Source organism: Panthera tigris, chromosome B2 (genome assembly GCF_018350195.1).
Source record: "Panthera tigris isolate Pti1 chromosome B2, P.tigris_Pti1_mat1.1, whole genome shotgun sequence".
Lineage (NCBI taxonomy): Eukaryota > Metazoa > Chordata > Mammalia > Carnivora > Felidae > Panthera > Panthera tigris.
In genome coordinates this window covers 134,216,612-134,239,080 of record NC_056664.1, presented here as the reverse complement: position 1 = coordinate 134,239,080, position 22,469 = coordinate 134,216,612, and the positions used below count along the sequence as shown (strand labels likewise).

Sequence of the window (22,469 nt, the reverse complement as noted above, 5' to 3'; positions counted from 1 at the left end):
ACACTGGGATTAGACCTTGAAGGGACATTAATGCCATGAATGCCATTTATTCAAAAGCAATGGAAAACAGATTGATGATCTTCAAATCCCAGCTCTGTCACTTACAAGTTGTGTGAACTTGAACGAGTTACTTAAACTCTCTGTACCTCAATCTCTTCACCTGCAAAGGGGGATAATAACAGTACCTACCTCATAGGTTATGAGGTTCGGTGACTTCATATATGTAAAGCCCTACAGCAGAGCCTGGAACAATGGTCATCATCCTCACTATCATTTGTTCAGGGAACGACAGCAGCTCTGTGAATGGAAAGTAGGGACAGATTTGTGGAATGTTGCAACAGTAGAATGGAAAAGACTGATGATCTATCGGATGCGAAATTATGAAGTGAGGGCAGTCCAAGTACGTGGTTAAATTTACATTCCCAGGTGAACTAAGAGGACGGAGCTTGTACCGGTCGTGCATGATAAACACAGTTGAGCTGAAGAAACAAATTAAAGCCTCCGAATCCTAGGCTTAATACAGTAATGAGTTCTTTCTCACCTGGGAGACATCCCCTACCCTGGTTGATGGGAGGCTTTGTTCCAATCAGTCTTCCAGGGACCTGATGGGACCCCCACCATCCTAGAGGTCTGCCTCTGAAATAGTAGCCTCCTTGGTCACTATGACAGGGGATAAGATTGGTGTCACCCACAGACCAGAACTACCGCATGGCGCCATCTAACTACGGGTCCACAGGGCTTTCAGGGGAAATTATATAGATATTCAGTGAGCAGTCAATGCCTTTGCCACAGAACAAACGAACATGGGTTTGAACAAGGAAATAATAAACTTGATTTTGGATGTTCTATTAGTCCACTAGGGCTGTTGTAAGAAAACGCCAAAGACTGGATGGTTTAAACAATGGAAATTTATTTTCTCACTGTTGTAGAGGCTCGAAGCCAAAGGTCAAGGTGCTGGTAGCTCTGTTTTCCCCTGAGACCTCTCTCCTCAGCTTACAAATGGCCTCCTTCTTTCCGTGTCCTCGCTTGGTCTTTCCTCCGTGCCCATCCCTGGTGTCTCTGTGTGTGTCCAAGTTTTCTCTTCCTACAAGAACACCAGTCAGGTTGGATTAAAACTCACCCACCAGCTTCATTTTCACCTAATCAGCTTTTTAAAGGCTCTATCTCCAAACACAGTCATAGTCTGAGGAATAGGGCGTTCGAGCTTCAATATATGAATGGTCAGGGTGGGAGGCACAATTCAGCCCATAACACAGGCGCTGAGTTTGACCTAACTGAAGCAATCATCTAACGTTTGTTTTAAGAATAAACATTTTTGTCAGGTGTTGAGAAGTTTTGCCCTAAGCCAAATGAGTGCATTCAACCCAAGGAGCAGTGATCATAAATGTTACTTCTGTTCAGTTTTTGACAGAGGCAACAAGTTACGTACCCTAACCATGAAACAAAAGGGAAAATTCCTGTTAGGTAAAGAAAGAAAAATCTGACCTCTGGAATATGCAAATGTTAATAAAGAATGGAACTCATTCACAGCTGGGAAATAAGTAATGGATTTAACCTGGCATTCATTAAAGAAATTGAGGCCACACTGATGATTCTAATTAAAAGAAAATTAATCTCCAGGTCACACAGTAAACACTGATGGAAGGCAACGCATCCATGTTTATTTCCTTACGGCTTTCATCAACCCATGATTGGAATCTCTGTCAGGGATTTGCAGTGTCTCAGTCTACAAGCTGCCAACATTTGAAAGCACAGTTTAAAATTCAATCATGCAAAGTAAGCAAAAAAACAGACAGCTGACGGAATGTCTCTCCCTTCCTTCCCATGTTTCAGAATCACAGAAAAATAGCCAGTAACTAGAATGACCAGAAAAGGTGCCTTGTGAACCTTCGGTTGAAACTCCAGGCAGATAAGATGCTCCCTCACCATCCTACTTTATGAAAACGAGGCAAATGCACTGGATATGTTGTGAGCTACAATTCTAAAACACGGTCTAAGGCCAAGGTGGTTCTTTTGCAGATGTTGTTCCATGACTGGCTCTTAAAGACGCTGCAAAATCTCCTCCAACAGCCTCTATCTCTGCCCCTACATCTCAGCCCTACGTTCTCTGACCTTGTACTTGGTCCACATATATAGGTTGCCCCCTGCATTTTAGGGGAATATACCTTCCACATTTTATGTCTCTCAATGCCTCCACTCAAGACTGAACATAGCTGGCCCACAGGAAATCCGTATTACTGCGACATTGGGCGATAGTTTACATGTTATACTGTGCTTTCCAATAGTCACTCAGTTAAATTACCCCTGACCCCAGAAGTTTAACCAAAATCATCTTTTTTTCCCCTAACCAGCAAGTGGGACAGGAAATCAAAGCTGGGCGAAGAGCCAGGAAGGTCCTGCTGGACACTGGCTCCTTGGGTGTGCCTTCCTGTGGTATTTGTGGAGAAATGTTCTGTGTTGTAGGTCCAACATCACCCCCAGATCTCCAGGCACCACTAAATACACACAGTCACGCTGTAGCACGTCGTAAACACTTGCTTATGGGGGACGAAGAGCAGTACTGAATGTCCAAGAACTCACCTCCCAGAAGGTTACAGGTGAAGAAGTCATGGCAGAAAGGAGAGGGAATCACATCACAACTGCTGCTAGACTTGGAGAACAAGCAAGAGCCAAATTTGGTACTTGTTATAAACCCTCAGATCCCATCTAGACACCTGCTTTTCTGTTGGTTGAGAATCAGCAGACCATGTGACTTCTCCTGTCCCCCTTGGTCTCTGGGCAGTCAGTGATGTTCCCCCAGAGGATTGGCAGAAGAGACTGAAAGGAGAGAGACAGTCAGGAGGCCATTTGTGGCTGTAACCCAGGCCAGAGGAGATGAACAAAAGAAGTCACTTCAGAGAAGAGAAAAAAGACGGCAGACCAGGGAAGAGAAAAGAGAGGGCAGAGCTGCAGATAGGAAGGGGTGGACTTGGAACTTCACAACTGATTGACTGCGGGAAGGGAGTGAAGGACAGAGGAAAGAAAAGCATCAGAGATGACTCCCTCCCAGCCCTGGCCCTATGCACTCTAGTCATATAGACTAACCAGGCAAGAGGGCAAGATTTCAGTGTTGATTTCCATCGCGGGTTATATTGCAAGTTATATTGCAGGTTCCTATGGGAAGATTCTTAAAGGTAATAAAGTAAATGGACCCTCGGTTCAGAAGAGAAGCTGACATGGTAATTTCGAGATGGGAATCATACAGACATCCAGGCTGTGGATAGGATCTCAGAGAGAATAGGTGCCGTGCGAGGAACCACCATGCAATGGCGTTCAGAAGTGAGGTGTGTTGATAGATCTTCAACTGGAACTTTGTGCTGTTTTCTTTCAGCTCTGGGCAAATATATTAAGAAGACTTTACTGTACTAAGATTACTACTAAGAAGAAACAAAATTCAAGGCTGAAGTCAATGTCTAAATATTTTCATTCTCCATCTTTCTGACCAAAACACTGTCCCAGGGAATAACCTGTGTGGTGTTACTGCTTAACCACTTGTATGGGACATCTCTTATTTACGACTTTGGCCCCCCTCAACTTCACTTATCTTTTCTTTCAGCCTTCACTGGGCACTCACCAACAGCTCCTGTCATTCCCACTTATACCTCAAGGCTCTTCACTGCCCGCACCAGCGCCTCTCTGTGGACACAGAGTGGGATGCCTCGGGAACCCACTTGGTGCCCACAAATCTCCAGCCTGGAAGATGTGAGAGTGAACATCTTACAGGCAAACCTATGGCCTACAGGGAACAGAACTTGGCAGGCAATCCTTCCACTTTCTTCCCCCGATGACCAGTCTTCAGATTCATTGCATATGGCTCCTCAGGGGGTCCGGCATGATCCTGCCACCCGGAATCAGTGATTGCAGATAATTGCTGCAGGCAACTCAGTTACACAACATTCCTTCTTTCCTGGAGCTCACACTCCCCAGCAAAATCTTCAATGAGCTTGTCTTCTGCAGAACCCAGGCTAAGACACAATGGAAACAAACAAGTAAAGAAATAAAACCGTCAACCTGCTTTTAAATATTCAACTATGTGAGGAAAAGAAAGAAGAAAACATACTTTTTGGAATCCATAGTACTAACTCATACGAAGCAGATCAAATCATTTCCAGCAGAGTAACAAACAGAGATACGCAAACATGATTTATTTCATGTTCTAAAATTCGTGATTTCAGAATGTACATATTGCCCAATGACCCCCCTTTATAAAATATTAAGATATCTTTAATCGTTTTCAGGGATTTGCTCATCTAATATTCCATTCACTGTTCAATGATACAGTAAATATACCCTCCTTTTCCTTCCCTTGCTGTCATGTTTACTATAATTATCTATGCTCTATTTTTCTTTCTCTGTTAATTTCCTCTTTCCTCTGACTGGTCATACTGAGAGCCAACAGCTTGCGCCAAGTCCCTGGAAATAGGATGCAGGTAATCGTTTACTTTGAGGGCCCTGGCCAGAAGCCCACCAGTCAAGCTCTAGCCCCTGGCCCTTTGGGAAAGAAACAGATGAGTTAGAAACCCAGGAACCAGGAGGAGCAATCATCAACCAGCCCTGGGCTAGGCCCTGACCTGTCCAAGAAAGTAGAAAAAAGACTTCTGAGCAGAGGGAGGCACATCAGGACCCATTGGTGACAGAAAGTTCACATTCATTCATTCTACAGATGTTATCGCATACTATGTACTAGGATATGTCCTTTCAGCTTGGTAAGGGCAACAATCGTTGACGGGCAACCTCATGTGTTTGTGGGTTTTATCATCTTGTGAGGCCACAAGATGTTGCTTTCCATGGTCAGGAATTCCAAGAAGATATAAGACCCATAAGATGATTATTCCCAGGGTTGTTGTAGACTCCAGCTTCTTGCACTCCGCCCTTCAGACTCACCCTCCACCTGTTGGCCACATCAGTCAACCTGGCCTGAGGCTACTCAGCTCACTCACACAGAGGCGGGAGTCAGCCCAGAGTGATGTCCTGATGCAGATCCTGTTTGCCGGGATCCCTTGGTGAGCCCGCACCTGGTCTCGAAGGTATTGTCTGGGGATGAGAGCCTCTGTAATCCACTGCGGAGATCTAGGGTCCCACCCTGGGAAACTACCAATTTCCATGTGTTCTTTTCCACCGGCCTGCCACTGTCCTGTCCCCTGGAATCAGTGACTTTCAGACTTTTCTTATCTTGACCCACAGAAAGAAAAATATTTTACATAGTGTTAATTAAGGAAACTTTTTATCGACCTAATTATGAACACATCTCAGAGTTATGTTTACAATCTTGCTGTTCAAATAACAAAAGGCCTGTAGTAAACCATTCAAAGATTTATTTGTGGTGGAGCTGTTTTATGGAAAAACAAAGTAGCTATTGTTAGACTAACAAGTAAAAGAAAGAAAGAAAGAAAGAAAGAAAGAAAGACAGGAAAACCTTGATTTGCAAGCATAATTTGTTCCAGAAACATGCTTGTAATCCAAAGCACTTGTATATCAAAGTGAATTTCAAGAACCATTGGCTCAGTTGTTGTCATGTGACATTTGACATCATGTACTCCTTGTATTGCAAGACATGGCTCGTTTATCAAGTTAAAATTTATTAGAAATGTTTGTTAATCTAGCAGAACACTTGCAGAACAAGTTACTCACAGTCCAGGGTTTTACTATATTTGGATAAAGGTCACTAGATTCTTAACTGATACTGACAGTCAGTTGGGTGAGTAGGTAACCTATTTCCTTGAGCAAGACTTAATCCCATTAACTTCAGAAAATCTTCAATGCTTTAGCAGGAATGTTAGTTTCTTCCCAGAAAGAAGATTCCATCACTCAGGGCCCGGGACAATTTTCTCTTTACAGTTATAACCCAGAAAACACTTGGCATGTATCATTGGAACAGAAGTCTGCAGATAACAATTCTTGCCCTTACCGAGCTGAAAAAATTCGAGTGTTCCTCTTAGGTTCTATTTCCTCACAAAAATTTTTTCTTACTTTACAACACACTGGTGGTTCCCAATCTGCAGTATGAAAAATGTTCCTGGGGACTATTCTGCTTGTGTGCCAAAGGGAAAAAAAAAATGCCAGAGGCTGGCTTTATGATGTTGTGATTTACTTACAAGAATGATAGCGTTTGAAACTGTCGTTGTTCTCATATCACATAAAGGGTTAGTATCCAAAATCTATAAACAACTTATCAAACTCAACACCCAAAAAACAAGTAATCCAGTGAAGAAATGGGCAAAAGACATGAATAGACACTTCCAAAGAAGACATCCAGATGGCTAAGAGACACATGAAAAGATGCTCAACACCACTCATCATCAGGGAAATACAAATCAAAACCACCACAAGATACTATCTCACACCAGTCAGAATGGCTAAAATTAATAATCCAGGCAACAACAGATGTTGGCGAGGGTGTGGAGAAAGAGGATCTCTTTTGCACTGCTGGTGGGAACGCAAACTGGTACAGCCACTCTGGAAAAGAGTATGGAGGTTCCTCGAAAAATTAAAAATAGAACTACCCTACAACCCAGCAATTGCACTACCAGGAATTTATCCAAGGGATACAGGTGTGCTGTTTCGAAGGGGCACATGCACCCCCATGTTTATAGCAGCAGTATCGACAATAGCCAAAGTATGGAAAGAGCCCAAATGTCCATTGACAGATGAATGGATAAAGAACATATGGTGTATATATATACAATAGAGTATTTCTTGGCAATCAAAAAGAATGAAATCTTGCCATTTGCAACAACGTGGATAAAACTAGAGGGTATTATGCTAAGCCAAATTAGTCAGAGAAAGACAAATATCATATGACTTCACTCATATGTGGAATTTAAGATACAAAACAGATGAACATAAGGGAAGGGAAGCAAAAAATATATAAAAACAGGGAGGGGGACAAAACAGAAGAGACTCTTAAAATTAAAGAACAAACTGAGGGTTGCTGGAGGGGTTGTGGGTGGGGGGGATGGGCTAAATGGGGAAGGGGCGTTGAGGGAGACACTTGTTGGGATGAGCACTGGGTGTTATACATAGGGGATGAATCACTGGAATCTACTCCTGAAATCATTATTGCACTAGCTTGGATGCTAACTTGGATGTAAATTAAAAAATAAAAAAATTTTTTAATTTTTAAAAATTCTTTTAAATTAAAAAAAAAAGAAATTGTCGTCCTGTGGAAGCCTTCACTTGAATGTTTTATGTTTCTTATTACTTGTCAAGGTCAAAATGCCTCTCAGGAAACATCTGAAATTATATCATAGAAACCAATATTAAAGGATAAGAGGAGCACCTGGGTGGCTCAGTCGGTTGAGCATCCACTCTTGGTTTTGGCTCAGGTCACAGTCTCACAGTTTGTGAGATCGAGCCCAACATCAGCCTCTGTGCTGACACCGCAGAGCCTGCTTAAGATTCTCTGTCTCTTCCCCCTCTCTCTCTGCCCCTCCCCTGCTTGCACTCTCTTTCTCTCTCAAAATAAATAAACTTTTTTTTTAATATATGAAATTTATTGTCAAATTGGTTTCCATACAACACCCAGTGCTCATCCCAAAAGGTGCCCTCCTCAATACCCATCACCCACCCTCCCCTCCCTCCCACCCCCCATCAACCCTCAGTTTGTTCTCAGTAATAAACTTTAAATAAATAAATATAAAGATGAAAAGGTTCATAGCAGACTTACTTACAATAGCTGAAAACCAGAAATAGCCCAAATGTCCATCACCAGTAGAATGGCTACTATAGGCTGCCGAATCCTGGTAAACAAAGGAATACTCCTTACTCCATTAAAAACAAAACAAAACAAAAAACGAACAAACTCCCGGCACACACAGCCAGAATAACTCTCATAATCATTATGAAAACAAATTAAGCCAGACACAAATGAGAACCCCGTGTACAATTCTATTCATGTGAAGTTACAATATAGGCAAAAACAAATCAGTGGTGACGGAAATGGCAACCTCTGCAGGGAAGGGGTGTTGGCTTGGAAGGGGCATGACGAACCCTTCCAAGCGCTGGACACATCGATCCTAACCTGGGTAGTGGCTACATGGAGATAAACACGTGTAAAATGTTGTACTTCTGTATATTAAATGCCCCCCAAATTAAAAAACACAAAGAATATGCTCTAAGGAAATTCGCCTTAAAGGCAACTTTTTAGGAGCGAGAAGATGATCAATTTCTAAGTTTCATTAACAGCGTCTCACACTGCGTGATGCCACGTGCCTTTGCACCATGCCTTGCCTGTAGTGCCATCACATAAATATGCTTGGGCTTTTATTGCCCTGTCCCATCCTCACCAAAACTCTGGGCAGTGCAAAGAGTTGGGCATTATCCTTCTGCTTTTATAAACAAATTAAGGCTTACAAAGATGGAGAGACTCATTCAAAATGGCACAATTCACTCATGACCAGCCAGAACTAGTCCTTAGTCACCTGAATCCAAATGATTGGTGGGTAGCAATTATCTGGTAGCTATGGTGAATATGAATAAAAAAAAAAAAAAAAAACCACCTCATTTTAAGTGGAGTGGGCAAGCCCTGAAGGCGGAACTTTCCAGCACTGCCACTTGCCCGGACCCCAGCAGAAGAAGCCTACCTTACATTTTCCAGCTGGAAGAAAGAAGAGTTTCTCCTGACCCAACAACAACCCAGCCAATGAGAAGTCGCCACAACCCCCAAGCTCCTGCTCTCCTCCAATGGACTTTCCTTCCAAACAGCCCCTCCCGACTATCTAGAAAAGCAACCCCCTCTCCTTTGTTCTCCAGACTTGCCTGTGGGTTACCATAGTTTGCTTGTCCTGATTTGCAATTCCTCTGTTAATCCTGAATAAATGCATTTTGCTGGCAAACGAACTGGCTGTTTTATTTTTAAGGTTGTCACTGTACATAAAGCTACCACATATTACACATCTATTACATGCAAGGAACATGTTTCCATTGTCATTGTTGGTTTACTCCTCTCAACAAACTTATGGGCATATTTATCACTGCTTTACAGTGGACGTAACAGATGGACAGAGACTGGGTAACCTGCCCAAGGTCACACAGCACGTAAATGGGAGGCCTGGGATGATTCAAATCCAGCTCTGCCTGACTTCAAAGTCTGAGTTTAAATAGCAATGCTCCTGCCTCTGTTAGGACACTCCTGCTTCCTCTACCAGGTTTTAACAGGAAGCAATTTTCCTTAAAGGCATGCAACTGTGTCCCATCTCAAACCTGTGGAGCCCCAGTTCTCCAGCCCGTGTATATAACTATCACCTAGTAGATCTCTGGTGTTTGGATCCCAAGAAAAGAAATCCCTCTTGATGCAGCATGAAAATGTCGACAGGGTTGGAAGGAACAGAGAATTTAAGAAGGCGACACTCTTGGGGGCGCCTGGATGATTCAGTCGGTTACGCATCCAACTCTTGATTTCAGCTCAGGTCATGATCTCACAGTTCATGGGCTCAAGCCCCATGTCAGGCTCTGCACTGACACCATAGAGTGTGCATGGGATTCTTTCTCTCCCTTTCTCTCTACCCTTCCCCTGCTTGCTCTCTCTCTCTCTCTCTCTCTCAAACATAAATTAACATTAAAAAAACAAAAAAAAAAAAGCAACGCTCTTGTCAACATTTAAGTAAACCTGTTTATTTGTACAAAATTAGAGAAAAATTATTCCATGTTCCCATACAGGTAGTAGCAACTAAATTGTTAAATGCAAATTTCACCTCCATAAAAGATTATTTATGTGTTAAAGATGGAGCCTACACTTTAGGTGGTTTGAGGTGAGACTTTTCCATGTGCTGCTCAAATATCATTCACCTGGCTCCTGTGGTTCACCCAAATCATGGCCGAAGCCTCCCCTCAGCTCTCTGGGATTTGTCGGTGAGAAACAGAGAAGCTCTTGACCTTCAGGAGCTGGCCTGACATGCACAGCTAGACCCCGATGTTCTTCGGTTGAACATAAGCAATTCCACAGAACATCAATACCAGACAAAGCCATTGTGCGACCGAAATGGATCAAGTCGAAACCTAAAACACCTCATAGTCATCTGAACACAGACAAAAATAAGAACGTTGCTTAAAAAAAAATGACCCCCATCGTCCTGTCCCTGGTAATATGAATGACTGCCACTTCCTTACCAGTCACAGCTCCAGCCTCCTCTGTTCTTTTTGCCTCCTCCATAAAAATTACTAAGATACCCAACCACAGGGGCACCTGGATGGCCCAGTCGGTTGAGCATCTGACTTCAGCTTAGGTCATGATCTCCTGGTCCTTGAGTTTGAGCCCCACATCGGGCTGTTGTCAGCACAGAGCCTGCTTCAGAAACTCTGTCCCCCTCTCTCCCTGCCCCTCCCTCTCTCTCTCTCTCAAAACTAAAAACTTAAATAAAAAAAAAAAAAACCAGAATTTTCCCCATTTAGTGACAACATCCAATGCAGAGCAAAGCTACTCTTCATCAAACCCTCCCAAAAAGCACTGAATGCAAGACCAAATGCTATCCTTCCTTTCTCACGCTCTCTTACTGAGACGCCTCAAGATTTCCATGGCATGTGTCCTCCCCACCAATGAGTAACAAACCCAACCTGTTCAACCACAGGTGAGTTCCTGGGGGTCTTTGGCTAAAGAGTGGCGTCATCGCCTACCTGCCTTCCCATTCCAACATCATTGCAAAGAATAATAAATTTAGAAAACGAGATGAAACATTTTTCAGTATACATTGATTAATCCTTCTTTAGAGACTGAGACTTCTATGTAACTACAGTATAAACCAATGTCAAAGGGTGTCAATGAGCCAGCAAGTGCTCTTATCTATTAACAACCTTAAGGAGCCACCTATTTAAGCAGGTCCCATTCCGCCTTTTATGTTATGTAAGGCTCAACATAAGATGAAGGGAAAAGAGGGATGATAAAGAGTGCTCATATCTGGAGGTCAGACCTCAAGGAGGGGCATGCACAAAGCCTAACCCAAGAAATAGAAGGAGGTAAATCGTAGGTCCCCCACTATCCCAGGCATGAACGCAGCAGTGAGCCAGGTGGACAAGGTTTCTGCTCACTGGAGGCTGACATTCTCATGAAGGGACAGATAATCAAGAGGCAAACAAATAAACAGGATAATTTCAGAAAATGAAAGGAAAATGAGATTAGGGGATAATAAGAGAGAGGCTCCCTTACGTGGGGTGGGCTCATAAATGATCAGTTCTAAATAGCTAGAGAGTTCTTAAAAGATGATGAACTGTATCTTTTCCTTATGATGCATAGATGCTGGACTTCTGCACCAGACTTCTGGAAATTTCTGTGAGGAATTCTAGATAACATAACAACACTTTTAAAAGTGTTTTTAGGGGCGCCTGGGTGGCTCAGTCGGTTGAGCGTCCGACTTCAGCTCAGGTCACGATCTCGCGGTCCGTGAGTTCGAGCCCCACGTCAGGCTCTGGGCTGACGGCTCAGAGCCTGGAGCCTGCTTCCGATTCTATGTCTCCCCCTCTCTCTGCCCCTCCCCCGTTCATGCTCTGTCTCTCTCTGTCTCAAAAATAAATAAACGTTTTAAAAAAAGTGTTTTTAAAGTGATAAAGTCATCTTATCTTACCACATGAGGAGTTGGAGCTGGTTGCCAAGTGGGAGCTCAGCTGGTGACCAACCAGGGACCCAGTCTGACTGAGCACAGTTTTAAATGCATGTTATTCATCCCTCATCCCTCCTCAGAATGACTACGGATGATGGCACTGAAGCACACTAATATTCAACTTCCAGATAGCACTTGATCGTACTATAAGATTGCTCACCCTGTGGGAAAAAACCGACACTTAGGAACACAATTGATTTGGTCATGACCATCTGGGTCATATTTTTCCACAAATTTGCTCAGAATCACTTCATCTAGTTCTTCAGAATTCCAGTGTGGAAGGTCGGTGTGACTGGGGAGACAAAGCTGCCATAGCAAGAACAGTGACTATTTGTGTGTGTTTAAAGTCTATGCCCTACCAGGCAATTCCCTCGTGCTTAACGTGTAAACTCTTCACAAAAAGAGGGTTGTTCGGCTTCCAAATACTAAGAGTGAAGCAGGGTCCAGAGGAAACCACCACTGAGAAGCAGTGATGGGGTCAGAAGAATCCATCATTCAGCATCATACCGAGTTGCCTCACAATGTCTCTGACCTTTGTAACTTCTTTCTCATGCAGAGTTCTTTTCTCAGCAGGGGCCACTGCAGCCTGAAGCAGCCTACAATCAATTACATTGATAACATCATCATTCGCAGTAAGCAGGGGAAGGTAGACTTCTGCAGTCCCCCTAACTCCAGAGCATTATCCACAGCCTGCACACCACTTCTTCCAGCCATCTATGGACAAGCTGAAAGCTTCCAGTGTCTCCCCATTGACCAAAATGGAATTCAAAAACCTCCAGATCTTGGATTGGAACTTCATTCCAAATAACTTTCTCCCAGTCCATATCAGGCCTCCTTTGGCCCAGGCTTTCTTCTCTTATTGAGCCCTGCGCTATCTCATTCTGTGCCTTGGTCCTTGATGTTCTCCCCGCCAAAGACGTCCCACCAGGTTGACGTGGCCAAATCCCACTTGCAATTCTTCAAGACCTAGTTCTCAGGCCTCCTTCTCCCCAAGCCTTCCCCATACTGCCCCAGCTGAGACGGATCCCCTTCTCTGAGTCCCATGGCACTGGCTCTGAACCTCCGTCTCCTACTTCTCACCACCTGCCTCTGTTAGGTAATTTAACTCCCCTACTGGACCCAGCTTCTCCGAGTCTAATTCCTATATGCTTCATCCAGAGGAAACAGTGCAGTTAGTTCCTTCCTAGGCATGGAGGAGTATTTAATAAATACTGAATAAATGGGAGACTGTAAAGTCATTGCATATGATAAGACACATGACACTGAAATGATGTGTCTGTGTTCTCTCTTTACTGTTTCTTCCTTTCTTTGTTTGTTTTGCTTCTTTATTTGTGGTTGCCTTCCTTCTAAACTAAAGAAGCCTCTGTTCTCAGAGCTTCACCTTTAAAGTCCACCTGTTCCAAGAAATCTGTTTCCTTTTCTCCCTGCCTTAGTTCCATATAAAATAGCAATCTTTGACTAGAATGGATAAAAATACGAGGAATGCAAGGGCCACAATTCAGGAAGGAGATGTGATTGTACCAGGGTATGTCAAGATGCCATGAACTTCACTAAGAGTTTACAAGTATGTTGAAGACCATGGTAGGATTCACATCAACTCTAATCTGGTCTTCCCACCATTGAATATCAGAGACCCCATGTTACTCCCCATGCTGTTATCTTTTGTTAGTTTAGGTGACATAGAGTCAGGCTGCTCTTCTCACCTGGCCTCAGGGCTGTTCTCTCCCCAGTTCCCTAAGATTCAACTATCACCACACCACCTCCCCCTCATCGTTTTTTGTTGTTGTTGCCCAGGAAGCACTAGCTAAGCAAACACAGAACATACATAGAGATTCCAGATGTTCTTATGGCCATGGTTCCTGATCTCTGGGACATGGCCCTCCACTTCTGAGCTTGCGCTTGGAGCTCCCCACTCCCCACTCCCTTCCGCGAGCCCTTTCTTCCATCACAGCCCCTGTTCCTGAGACAATCAAGTGGAACAGCCGTGACCCCCTCTATCAAGTGGGCAATCCTTTGTCCATTTCTACTTAAGGAAAAATCATTATTAATGAATTCAGGGTTTTCAGATGGGGGGATTCAATTTGTTATTAGAAATAATCACCCGGTACCTCATCAAGATAAAAAGCTTCTGCACTGCAAAGGAAACAATCAATGAAACTAAAAGGCAACCGACAGAATGGGAGAAGATATTTGCAAATGACATGTCGGATAAAGGGTTAGTCTCCAAAATCTATAAAGAACTTACCAAACTCAACACCCAAAAAACTAAATAATCCAGTGAAGAAATGGGCAAAAGACGTGAACAGACACTTTTCCAAAGAAGACATCCAGATGGCCAACAGATACATGAAAAGATGCTCAACGTCACTCATCATCAAGGAAATACAAATCAAAACCACACTGAGATACCACCTCACACCAGTCAGAGTGGCTAAAATTAATAACTCAGGAAACAACAGATGCTGGTGAGGATGTGGAGAAATGGGAACCCTCTTGCACTGTTGGTGGGAATGCAAACTGGTGCAGCCACTCCGGAAAACAGTGTGGAGACTCCTCAAAAAATTAAAAATAGAGCTACCTTACGACCCAGCAATAGCACTACTAGGAATTTACCCAAAGGATACCGGAGTGCTGATTCATAGGGGCACATGTACCCCAATGTTTATAGCAGCACTTTCAACAATAGCCAAATTATGGAAAGAGACCAAATGTCCATCAACTGATGAATGGATAAAGTAGATGTGATTTACATATACAATGGAATACTACTTGGTAATAAGAAAGAATGAAACCCTGCCATTTGCAACAACGTGGATGGAACTGGAGGGTATTATGCTAAGTGAAATTAGTCAGTCAGAGAAAGACAGATATCACAGGTTTTCACTCATATGTGGAACTTGAGAGACTTAACAGAAGACCATGGGGGAAGGAAGGGAAAAAATATTTTCCAACAGAGAGAAAGGCAAACTATAAGAGACTCTTTTTTTTTTAAACCATAAGAGACTCTTAAATACAGAGAAGAAACTGAGGGTTGATTAGGGGTGGGGGAGCAGGGGAGAAAAGAAAATGGGTGATGGGCATTAAGGAGGGCATTTGTTGGGATGAGCATTGGGTGAATCACAGGAATCTACCCCCAAAACCAAGAGGACATTGTATACATTGCATGTTAGCCAATTTGACAGTTAATTATACAAAAGAAAGAAAGAAGAAAGAAAGAAAGAAAGAAAGAAAGAAAGAAAGAAAGAAAGAAAGAAAGAAAGAAAGAAAGAAAGAGTCACCCAGCTGTTACAGGGATGCCTGGGTGGCCCAATCAGTTAAGCATCCAACTCTTGATCTTGGCTCAGGTTATGATCTCACGGTTCATGAGTTTGAACCCCACATCGGGCTCTACGCTGATTGTTTGGAGCCTACTTAGGATTCTGTCTCTCTTTCTCTCTATCCCTCTCCCACTTGTGTGCATGCATGCACAAGCTCTGTCTTAAAATAAATAAATAAACTTTTAAAAAATTTTTAAAAAAAGAAGAGAAAAAAAGAAAGAATCACCCAGCTGATACACACCGGCTACAGGGAAGCGATTCCTGGGATCTTCTACTCCAGGAAGCTTTTTAAACTGGTAGAATTTCATTTCTCTGGAACAATTAGATATGTCTGTCCAAAGCCAGGGAAATAAAGGAACCAGTTGTTCAAAGTCTCCCCGCTTCTCAGCAACCACCATTTATGTTGACAGTTTTCTCTTATTTATTTGAATATCCATTCCATCTAGCCCAAGGAAGTGTCTTCTTCACCACTAATTTGTCATAACATGCGTCAAAGCTGTTGGGAGTATCCCAACAGAAACACCTTTAAGAAACCACGGGTCACACAGCCATGGATTCACTGTGGCAGAGGGGCCAGTGGGTGGGCCGGCAGTTACTGAGGAAGCCGTTTTTACCTGGAAGGCTTCCAGGGAATCAGGCAGAACAGTGCAAAAGTGGGAGACCATCCCGAGAAGGGGAGGGGCTACCTAATCACTTGAACGTGGGCTACACGTTGAACTTCCCACCAGGCTGAAAGAACACAGGAGCTCTGTACCCAGCGAGCCCATCGTCTCCCTTGGGAGCAAACATTTGGACGTTGCTTTAGAGCAATTAGCTGTAGGAACAATAAATTTTAAAAAGAGAGACAGCTTCTGTAGCCTAAAAGTTAAAAGCTCACATAGTCTCGTCTTGAATTCTGGCTCCAGCACTCAACCCCTTGTCTCAGTTATTCAACCTCAGAAAGTTTCATTATCCTGATTTACAAGTAAGAATAAAACAGCACCCACCTGACAGCATTGACGTGGGGTTTGAAGAAGAGGAATCCGTGTGGAATACTTAGCCCAGTTGCCTGCACATAGTCGGGTCTAAAACAAATGGCTGTTATATTGTCACAATTGTTGCAATTATTATGTTGTCATGTCTATGATGCTCCCTGAAAGTTCCAGCTTTTGGGGGGGGGGGGGGGAGGTAGAGAGAAAAAGAGGATTTGTCCTTGGACTGAACTGGGAAAGTAGCAATGGATTAAGAAAAATCAAAGTGGCCACGCATGCTCATACAGAGGCCACTGATGTCTCAGTCCTTACACCCCACGGCTGGACTTTTGGGGGACTAATTATGTTACAGTGTGACCAGAGGAAAACCTGGACAATAGTCCCAAACCTTTAAAGAGTTTTCTAAGCCTTTTCTTCTCCTTAATTGTCAAGTTTTAAAACAATACCATGACTGTAATCGAGAACCACATTAAAAGACTTGAATTGGGGTGCCTGGGTGGCTCAGTCGGTTAAGCGTCCGACTTCAGCTCAGGTCATGATCTTGCAGTCCGTGAGTTCAAGCCCTGCATCGGGCTCTGTGCTGACAGCTCAGAGCCTGGAGCCTGTTTCAGATTCTGTGTCTCCCTCTCTCTGACCCTCCCCTGTTCATGCTCTATCTCTCCCTGTCTCAAAAATAAACAAAACGTTAAATAAATAAATAAATAAATAAATGACTTGAATTAAACTAGACCTCAGAGTCTCAGTGAATAACCTAACTTTACATTTACCCCTCTGAGATGCACGCAAGCCTTGGTTGGAGCAGCTGTCTCCTTTCCAGGGTAAGCAATAAACCCAGCTTTGTCTTATAAGAAAAACAAAACAAACTTAAAACAAAAAAACCACAACAGTTGGGTGTGCATTGACTCTAGGACATATCCCTCCTTGTTTCTCAGACTGAAGAGAGTCAGAGTGTCACAGACTCCTGAAATGCCCCTCTTGGGACTTTGTAAAAAATATTTCCACATTCCGCATCATTTTTGACAGTTTAACTATGAAGTGTGTGGGCAGATTGAAATAGAGACCCAAAACTGGTTGGTTTCCAAAGAAAATTACCGTAAATTGGAAACCTGAATATAGCTATTCATCCTTGGGCCTTGGGATATGAATGAATCATTAATTAGGGCCAGGAAAAAAAAAAATGGTGCTGTCTCAGACAGGATGGCAAAAAGGAAAGACTTTCCCTAACCAGTGTGAGTTCCTTACAGGCAGGGACCTTGGCTGGTGCCCGGCCCAGATCCAGACACATGCCAGATGATCCACAAATGGGGAATGAATGAAAACCAGATTGTTGTCAAAAGATTGGGGTTTGAGTCCCTGCTCTACCATTGCTAGACAGCACAGTCATAGAAAAATCCTTCCAAATTCCAGACTTCCACCTCCGTAAAGCAGAAGTTAAAAACAACACACATCTCTTAAAATCACTATGAGAATTATATAAGCTAATTCCGATGAAAATGTTTTACAAGCCACAAGAACAGTTTGCAGAAGAAAGGGAGAAGGGAAATTAACATTCCCTGGATGTCTGTTACTTGCTAAGCACATTGACAAAGACTTTTCATATAGGTTACTTTGTATAATAGAAAACAATGTGAATTACTAGTAAGTATTCATTAGTGGCTACTTGTCCAAGGACTTGTTTTCTAGGTGGATTCAGTTCTTTCCCCCAAATCTATCATCCCTTTGCGGATGAAGTGGGTAGCTTCTAGACTGGGGCTGCTTAAAACCTGCCTGTGGCTCCCACTGCATGAGACAAGCAGCATTCTACAGTGGGGATGCCAGGAGCTGTGTCCCTCCCGCCCCCACCCCCCCTCCTCCACCACCAGGTCGATCAGGTACCCGAATGTGGGGAGGCCAAGTACAACAGGAGTAACTCAGTTGAGGGGAGCTGTATCATGGTTTCTCATAAAATGCCGAGGGCTCTTGATTTCTGACAGCTTCTTTTAAATCTAAATTTGTCTTGGGAGGTAAAACAAACTGGTCAAATGACCTGTGAACAAACAGTTCAATAGTGAGCCTGAAAAAGACAACCCAACTTACATTTTAGGCTCAAACGAAACGTTTGGAAAGATCTGTTTGGCTTCTTCATGTTACCTGCTTTTCACCCATCCCCACATTCTCCTCCCAGAAGGTGGTGAAAGGATTACCAGCAAGTGAGATACCTAAACTTACTCGAGAGGACAAACACCCACCTACCAGCAACGCGGTAAGAACTAAACTAGGCAGTATATTCAAATAAAAATAATAACTCCCATTTACGAAGCACTTGCCATGTGCCAAGCACTGTGTCAGGTGTTTTGTGTGCCGGTGACATCTCTAGAAACTACACATTATTATCCTCATTCTACAAATAAGGAAACGGAGGTCCAAAGCAGATAAATCGTTCGTCCAGGTCACAAAGGTATATTAAGGAACAGACCTAGAACCGAAATCAAATCTGACTCTCAAATCTGTTCCCAACCAAAACACCACTTCTGTGGCCCACCCATTGCCTCTTGCATTTACAACCACTCAGTAAATGTTACATCTGCTCTCCCCCCGTGGACGTGCCAGTAAGGGAAAGCTTAACCAAATCCCTTCGTGAAAACGTGCCAATTGATTGAAACGTGTGTGTGTGTGTGTGTGTATGTGAATACATATACGTGCGATCACTATTGATCTCTCTGATCACTGATATACTTGGAAATGGTTTTCTCACGAAAGCATACACCAGACAGGGTTTGGCAGTCACCCAGATTCCAATCACTTTTTTTGGGTGTGGAAGAATAAACAATGGTTTACAGCATCTCAGAGATCCATTTGAATTCTACCTCCTCCCGGCTCTACCAGGAGGGGTTTCGGCTGCACAGGACAGAAACCGTCTCTGGCGGAAAGAGCCTATTGAAAGGGGGTCTCTCAGGACCGATGAGAGGGCAGGAGATCCAGGCTTGTCTATACCGCGGGGACCAAACCAGGCAAGGCCCAGCCAGGACCCCCCACTTAACATTCTGCTTAGGAAGTCACACTTGCCCCACTGGGCACTCGCTCCACGCTGCTGCTGTGACTAATCCCTGACTCTTCCTGCACCTGAGGGCCTCTCTTTCCAAGTCAGAATCTCAGGAGGGAGCATCAGTCAGCTGGCTCAGGCCACAGCTGCCAGGGAACTGGAAGTCTACCCTCGAAGTCTCCACTCTGGAGCTGGATAGGTCACCGATGTCCCATAAATGTTAACTCCCTTCCCGCCTTTCCCCTCCTGGCCCCATCCCCGAGGGTGAACGAAGCCCACTGAGTCCACCAGTCTTCTGCAAACAGCTCAGCCCCCGGCCAGCCTCCGAGAAGGACAAGTTGGTGGACGAGAGCCATCCCATCTTGAGACCTTGTCCCTTCTTTGTTAGGGTGGCTGTTTGCTTTCCCGTGGCCACAGGATGTAAGGTTCGTGTAGTCTCTGAACAGTTGTAAACCACTGGTCACAAAGGATGTTATTAGCATTCTGCTAGAAGTTTAATAACAGAAAGGCAGCAAATCAGTGCAGGAAATACTCTGAGAATTTCTTTCAGAAGGAAAAAAGAGAATGCATTCAGAAGGAATGCAGAGAAAGCATTACATTTGACATCAAGTGATGTAAGTTCAAGCCTGACGTCTCCTGCCAACCAGGCTGTCCTTGGACTTGCCCGGTCACCGTTCTATGTCTGTTCTCTCACCTGACAAAGGGAGGAAATAATATTTCCCAACCAACTTGCAGTACAAGAGTCAAGTGAGTACCACGGAAGGAGCTGCCCAAACACAAGTTTAGCTTTGCAAGGGCAGAAATGTGGTTGTGTAAGGGAGGGGCAGACCGTTGGAAGGCACCAGAACTTGCACCTCACCCTTCCCTGCTCAGGCCAGAGGCAGATCTGATACAGGTTTCCCTGGCCACGCTCCCCAGCATGCCTCCGTTTACAGATTTCTCCCTCCCCGTGAACAGAGGGCCTGTGCAGAATCCTGCCTCCTTAAAACTAGATTCAGTCTCTCCACAGAGCTTTCAATAGCTCATCCTGAGGCATGAGCTTTAAAAAGATGTATCATTTTGGTATTTCTTTTCCTTTTGCTCTGGATACATCCTCCTGGATCTCACCGTGGGATAGTTAACGTGGCTAACACAGGATGAGAGAAACTGCACTGAGTCCCAGATGACCACTTACACGTTCTCATTCATTCACACATAAATAGAGGGATCATCTATTAAGAAGAACAAATTTATGCCCACCAGCCACCCCCCCCCCCCCGCCCCACTCCAAACTGGAACGAAGTAACCATTTCCGGAAGAAAAACGCACAGCACAAAGTTTGCTTCTTTCTGAAGCTGGAAAATAGTTTGATAAAAATGAATGGCACCTCAAATTTTAAATGAAAAAAACGGCTTAGTTCTTCCTAAGGATGAACTGCAGTGGAAAAAAATAATATTTCTTCCCTTTTTAAGATACCTCAGGCTACCTTTTTTTTTTTCTCAGAAGTCCACCTTTTACATTTAAAAACATAATAATTCGTATACCTGTCAACGTTCTAAATTCCAACTTGCTATGTTCGCACTTTCATTTCCTCCCGTGTGGTCTACTGGAATCAAATAACTTGCCAGCTGCGTATTAGAAAGGAAATCGGAAGAAAACAAAAGATCCACAATTGTTACTAAATAGCCACTGCCCCTCAAGTGACATTTTAAAAACACAATTTTCAACAATATGAATCTTTTCAAAACACAGACTTTAAGAGGAAACAATGACCCATCCCTGACAAGACAACATAGAGAGAGATGGGGAAAAAAAATCACTCACTGAACAATAATTTTAAAAATCATCTTCAGAGAAGCTCTACTATAAAACTTTGCTTAATACATAGGATCAGAGACTTTCAGAGCTGAATGAAGCCTCGCTTCATATTCAGATGAGCAGATTGACTCGTAACGCTCAAATGACTTGTCCAAGTGTTACCGAAGCCCAAGTTCGGCTGTTCATCACTTGAAGGCACTCAAGAGAAAAGTGTTGATTGGGAAGGAATATGAACTTTATTCAGAAGGCCAGCCACCTGGGGAGAAGGCAGACTCCTATCCAAAGGCCAACTCCAAGGTATCTGCCCGGCCCAGTTTCTTAAAGGTCTTTAACCGGTTAAGGGAGTGCAGTGGTCTGTGATATTTCCTGATTACATGCAGACTGGAACATGTCAGCTACAAAGTTATCTCTGTGCTAGGAGGTTATGCAAGAACTTCTAGTTCCTTGGTGTCCTGGGAAGAAGGGGGTAGACGGTGTAAGAAGGTCTGGTTCCTTGGGCCCCAGGGGTTGTCCAAGAATACTGTTCTTTCTGCAAAGGAGGGCAAGGTCTACAGACACACAAAGGGAGGTCACTAAAGTCATTTGCGTGACCTTAAAAAAGAAAAACATCTTGCTAAAAGATTGCGGGGCTAATCAAAAAGTGAAGGGGGCTTCAAACAGACTTGCCAGCCTCTCTGGCCTGGGGACGTTCTGGTCCGTCATTCCGCAAGGCCAATGGTCCGCAAATCTCGAAAAAAACAAATTAGTTCTTTTATGCATCAAGGGTCTTAAGTCAGCAAGCGAGGAGTGTGTTACCTTGAAGCAAATTAACCCTTAAGACCAGCCTGAGTGTTGTTACACCGGGTCCTCTACCAATAGTGACCAAGGGAGAAAGGGGATGCGCTCATATCTTCTGTCACGGGGATCCTTCCACTGCCCCACCTGTATACAGCAAGAATTAGTTCATTATCACCCACACTGCTACATAGAAGGCGAAATACCTCAAAGGCACTATACGAGGACAAATGAAGCTCACCTAACAAAGAGAGAAAGGTCAGAAAACATTTGGCTGGAAGAGAGTCATTTCTGGTGGTGAAGGATTTTAGTCTAATTTGTACTAGAGAAGGAAGAATGTATAGATTTACGTTTTCTCTCAACTCTGTCAGACCGCTAGCTTTTCGTTGTCCGACATACCCATCTGTTTAATGTTCTGGCCGACCCTAATTTGTGTTTGTAGGTATTTCAACAATTAACATTTTAAAATTTGCTTTGGGCCTAAAATCATTAATATTATTATAACCTCACTTTTCAAACAGGTTGCACTCAAAAGTTCATTTGCCCACCATTTATTTTTTTAATGTTAATTTATTTTTGAGAGAGAGGGGGAGACACACACACACACACACACACACACACACACGGAGCGAGAGCGGGGGAGGGGCAGAGAGGGAGACACAGAATCCAAAGTAGGCCCCAGGCTCTGAGCTGTCAGCACAAAGTCCAATGTGGGCCTTGAACCCACGAGCTGTGAGATCATGACCTGAGCCAAAGTTGGACGCTTAACCGACTGAGCCACCCAGGTGCCCCTGCCTGCCATTTTTTTAAAGATTTTTATTTTTAAGTAATATCTACACCCAACGTGGGGCTAAAACTCACAGCCCCGCCATCAAGAGTTGCATGGTCTACCAAATGAGCTAGCCAGGAGCCTCTGCCTGCCATTTTTAGAATCCAGAACTTGCCTTCTATCAGAAAC

The 22,469-nt window shown here is 43.7% G+C and overlaps 1 long non-coding RNA gene across 2 annotated transcripts; it reads right to left on the bottom strand.

The window, feature by feature from the left end:
* Positions 1 to 921: 921 nt before the first annotated feature.
* On the bottom strand, positions 922 to 15,972 carry LOC122238449. 2 transcript variants are annotated; one of them, XR_006217367.1, is made up of 6 exons: positions 15,934 to 15,966; positions 11,595 to 11,791; positions 3,614 to 4,004; positions 3,085 to 3,372; positions 2,581 to 2,650; positions 922 to 1,084 (listed from the first exon to the last, which is right to left on the bottom strand). It is a non-coding gene; the product is annotated as an uncharacterized LOC122238449 (long non-coding RNA). The 2 variants fall into 2 exon arrangements; XR_006217368.1 differs by lacking the exon at positions 11,595 to 11,791 and having other exon boundaries at positions 15,934 to 15,972.
* Between the last annotated feature and the right edge of the window lie 6,497 nt (positions 15,973 to 22,469).